Source organism: Poecilia reticulata, chromosome 12 (genome assembly GCF_904066995.2).
Source record: "Poecilia reticulata chromosome 12, P_reticulata-male-v2, whole genome shotgun sequence".
NCBI classification, from domain to species: Eukaryota; Metazoa; Chordata; class Actinopteri; order Cyprinodontiformes; family Poeciliidae; genus Poecilia; species Poecilia reticulata.
Genome location: NC_088841.1, coordinates 2816458 through 2821967, shown reverse-complemented (window position 1 = coordinate 2821967; position 5510 = coordinate 2816458).

Sequence of the window (5510 nt, the reverse complement as noted above, 5' to 3'; positions counted from 1 at the left end):
CAGGAGAAACTGTGCTCTAGTCTTTTCGTCAGCTCTGAGCCGGGTTTTGCTAATGTCTCTGAGCAGACTGGATCCTCGAGTTCCCACTCAGCAGGGCTGCAGCCTCAGTAGTCTGTGCTGTAGCACCTCCTCCACCGCAAACTGTCCACAAACTCCCATACATTATCAGCCGACACTGATAAACCACAGCCCTCCATTGTAACGTATGGAGTCAAAAATAAACAGAGTTTCCTGGAGAATGAGAGGCCATGTATAATGTGCTGTTTCCAGTGTTGATGGCTTTGAACAATATTGGTCGTTTTAATTTTAAGTCAGCTTTCCATTTTCTGTTGATCCTACAGTTAAGGGTTTCCTGTGTGATTGCAGCCTAAAATTTTTAGGTGTGTCCCTTGTCCTTAATTAAATAGTGAAACTGCATCACTAACATGCAGTCAAGCTCTACCTCAGCTCTGCTAATGAGCCAACAGCCAGGTGTGCTGAAGTACAGTTTCCAGACACCAGCCCTTGAGGAGTGTAGTTTAAAAGTTAAAACTTTTATCTAGTTTAAATATTTAGCTTGAATAACTAAACAGGTCACTGAACTTACTTCAAATAAAAAGGAAAGATTAACCAATAAACAGAGTGATAATAAAAACACATCGCAATTTTGCAATTGTGGTGTCTCCATAAAATAAAAAACTCAATTAAAATCACATGTAAATAAGTTTGTTAAAAAAAACTTGATCCTCCAACTACTTTGTGGTTTGCGTCAGCGGCAACATACAGTTGTTGATTATGAGACTGATGAGATATGAAAAAAAAATTTCCTTTGCAGTTTTGCGAAATAAAATTTTTTTAATACGGCCAAAAACCTCACTTCATCCTAGTGCCAAAACCTTTTAGCGAAAAAAGAGTTTTTTCAAAATTGACGTGTTTCCATTAAGCAAATTTATTTTTGAAATGTCAATGGAAACGCAGCTATTGAATATTGATAAAACTCAATAGCTGTGTAAGTGGTGATGGCAGCCATTAACAGGGGGTTGATGATTACAGAGCTGCTTTTCTAAGAGGTCAGAGTGATGGATGCACAGGAAGTAATTACAGAGAAACTAACATCAAGTGATTAAAGGAAAATAGTGACCCAAACCTACCTTAAAGGCACATTTGTTGACAACAACGTAAATGAACTTAGTCATAATAGACATGATTATGCTGGTGATAATTAAGACTGAAGGATCTTGCTGCGGCGGCCATTTTGTGTTCATTTGTGTGGCAGTGACTGTGGATGTGCTGCAGGAGGCTGTTTGACATGGTCTTGATACTCCTGCTCTCTGTTTATGTCTGGACTTGTTTTGGTTTCCGGAAGCATTTTCCCATCTTATCTGAGCCATCAGCTCATTTCCTGTGTGCAGCAGCACCATTTCCTGTCTCTGTGGAGCATGATCAGAGATAGCACGGGGGCCACACAGATCATAACCCATTTTCCACATCTTCCCTGCCTCCACTCTCAGGCTGTCATGATCTTTGAGATTTTTACATGTCCACAAATGTTTATGTGAGAATTGGGAGTTTGTCTTCTTGGAATTTTGACCAGCTGGTTTCTCAGAAAAACAGCGGAGCACACCGACTGTAACTCTTAGCTTTTTTTCTTTTTTTTTCTTATTTGTCTTCTTGGTATTCCTGTGTGTTTAGCGAAGAACAAATAACCGTCCGAGCCCATTGTCCCCATGCCACTGAGAAGGAGAAAATGCTCCAGCAGAACAATACACACTTCCTCCTGGTAGGTTCTGTGCTCCTTGGCAGCCAACAAATCAACTGAAAACACATGTAATAGGCCATTGTACGGCGCTCACTCCATACTTCCTGTGGTAACCTGCTTCCCAGCTGAAGTCACTGTGTCGTCGCAGGGGAAGTGTTCACATACTGGTGTTGTCATATAGATGTAGTTACGGTGGCATGAGGTCTACACCCTTCCATAAACTCAAATGCTATGCTGATATATTAAATTGTTCTGGGGATCAATACAAAATAAAGCCAGTGTTTCATTTAAGTTTTTGTTTAAAGTGGATTATAGTAAATTCGTAAATCTGTTCATAAAAACTGAACATGTTCACAAGCAACAAGTGAAAAGCACATCAGTCGTGCATTAATACTTAAGAGTTTCTTATGTTTTATATCACTTTTTATATCACTTTTATATCTGTGAATTATTTTGTCGGAATGGCCGATGTCCGATATTAAATTTTATAGCTAATGTCGACCTATTGATACCATTCCAATGATATTGTGCATCCCTAGTACAGACACAGCTTTGTCTTTCACTATTAATAAATATTAACACAACTCTGCTTGCTTGTTGAATCTTTGAAATGATTTGTGAACAAATGTCCCTCTTAGCTTTGACCTTCCAAAGCTGATCTATTTGTGTTATTTATCCCACACATCAATATTTCAGCTCTTTCCTTCTCTCCATCCAGTCTGTTCAGTCACAGTGTGAAGGTTGGTAACCAGTTCCTCCTTTTCTACCCTATGTCACATTTTTCTCTTTGCGTTAACAGCAAACACATCTGGTTTGCTATGTACTGTATGTCAATTCAAGGAACGCTACAAAACAGGTACAATATGTAGACAAGTTTTAGTCAGTACAATCCAGTCTGCTCATAGAGATTCAAGTATATAATTTACAATTTAATCCCAGTTAATTAATTTCTGGAGGGTTTTTTTTTTTATAGCAAATGGTTTCTATTGAAGCAAATGCATCACATCACATCCAGTCACCAAGTTGCAACTACAAGTCTTGTTTTAGCTACTTTTTGTACATTTTTATTTATTTTATTTTGAAGATATTGCTTCCATCTCCACATTGTCACATATGGGGCTCTCTGTGGTTCCAACCTGTCAGACTTTCATTCAAACAACGTTACCAACAAATTTACAACACGCTGAGAGTTTGGGGAGCATCTAATCCAAGTCCAGTTTATCAGTATAGCGCATTTCAGCAACATGGCAGTTCAAAGTGTTATGTTTTACATGACAAAAACATAATCAACAAAAAAAGAAAAAAAGAAGAGAGAGAGAGTTAATGAAAAGTTGCAATCCAAACTGAAACTAACGACGTTCCAGCTGAAGAATGTTTTTTAGCCTTAATTTAAAGGAACTCAGTGTTTCAGCTGTTTTGCAGTTTTCTGGAAGTTTGTTCCAGATTTATGGTGTGCAGAAGCTGAATGCTGCTTCTCCATGTTTGGTTCTGCTCTGCATCCAGAAGACATGGTCGATACAACAACAGCAGATCTTTAATGTTTCGTGGTGTTAAGTTAAGTCTCTCAGATCCATCTTGTGCAACAGCAAGAGCAGAATATCTCCCTACCAGATCCTGGAGCCAACACATTCTTTCCACTCAGCAGATTTTCATAAGAAACTCCATGAGTCAATTCCTTCCTTTGACACTTTGACACTTAAATCATTCTAGGGAAGGGAGGGTCAATAACTGGCAGTATTCGGCCGAGCAGCTACAGCTGTTCATCATTTAAGCTGAGATACATGATATTTCAGGGGAACACATGGGTTTGTTTTTCCTCTGAGGTTCTTGGTGTTTTGACTTTCTTTTCCCAGAATTTAGTCTTTCAACTGAGTTTTGCATGGATGTTGCCAGCAGCTGCGTTTCCATTACAGGTGTGAACAAAACGGTGTCCATGTTCAGCTAGTGTCAAAAAAACAAACAAACAAAAAAACAACACATTTTCACATTTTTTGTTGTAAAAGCATTTTTTCATACCAGATGATTTTCAAACAGCCTTCAGATCCAGCATATTTAAAGATTTATTGTAAATATAGACCTGAGAGGCTCAGTCTGCTGTAGCTCTGTAATGTATTTATTTTTACTCAAGATATCAAGAGATGCCCCATGTCTGCATAACTCATCTTCTCTCACATGCATTGTCAAGTTTAGTTGCATATGGTTTGGGCAGAGTTTTTCTCTGGAACTTAGCTTTCCTGTAAGCATTCATTTTAATCTGTGAAAGTTGCGCAACTTTCTTGTGAAGTATGGAGGAGGGAAATATTCTAGATATTATACTGACCACCAGGAAAATAACTGTTGCCTAATCATTTTTTTTACTTTCCCATATATGTGGAATGTAATATGAGTACTGGAAATATTTCCTTTGAAATAAAACAAACAAACAAACAAAACATTAATCTAGATGTGTCCCCTCCAGTGGACATTATAACTCAAAACAAGTGAAACTTGACTTTGATGCTGATCATTAAATTCCAAAAGAACATACAAAAAAAGTCGACATGAGAACGTTGACTTCTTTTGTCGACATATAAATCTGTGTTTTGAACTGTGCTGGAACACTTTGAGTGAAACTGATCACTATTTTGTGGATCTATGCAGGAATGTTCATCTGTTTCTGGTGTTTGATACATCGAAAAAACAATTCCTCTTCTTTGAACCATGAAAGAATACCATGGTTCAGGTGTTACTTATCCTCACTGTCACTCTTCCTTCCTATTTGAACCCTAAAAAATCAACTGCTCACCCAGCAGCGACTTAGACTTAAGGAATTTCATTGGTCTCCCTCCCAGAAGCTGCAGGCCGTCTTATACTACAGTCATGCGTTGGTGATTGATCTATGAAGAAAGGGGAAAACCATTTCTATTTTCTACTTAGCATCCAGCCCACAATGTCCAAATCATAGATGTTTGTGGCAGTGGCCTTGATACGTGGATAAATCATTTGCTTCTCTTGGAGCTTCTGCTTTGTCCATCCTGAGGGTCGATGCCACTGGCAGACGACACCATGGCCACTAGATTGTTGTTCAGCCACTTGAGGAAGTTCAGGTGGAAGCTTCGTCTGATGCCCATTCCTTTCTTCTTGAAAGGTTTATGCCTCATAATGTCGCACTATTTGGTTTGTGCCAGTCCCTCACAATGTCTTTGAATGTTCTTTGAACCAGTCAAAGAACAGATGGGTGCCTCAGGGGACAAACTTGACCAAGTGCTTTTTCATCACCAATATGCACAAATCTTTTTCTATATTCCACTGATGTTGAACAAACACAATTCTGCTATTGCAATGCCTACGTTAAATAAGAAATGAAATGAAGATTACAACTGAATAAACTTGTTCCTGCGATAAGTCATTAAAAATGATGTAGATGCAATGGATGTATACAGTTACATGAGATGTATTCATAATTCAGCCATGGTGCTAGCGCTCATCTTCTATCAGCCAATCAGAGAAGACATCAATGTTTTATTCAGGGTTTGCAGCAACAAGTCCCTCCTATTTGGGAGTATGTGGAGTTTTGAAGGAAATTGTAGTCAATTATGGATTTTACATGTTAAAATGACACACAACTAAAGCCATAAGAGCATTAGAGGAGCTAACTCAATTTTGTCCAAAAAACAAAACAAAAACAAAAACAAGCCATCATCCTCATCTTCGTCCTACCACTTCCTTTCGTTTTTGTTGTTTTCATCAGTAGAAACATCACGTTGATCACGTGACTCGTGACACGAAAACA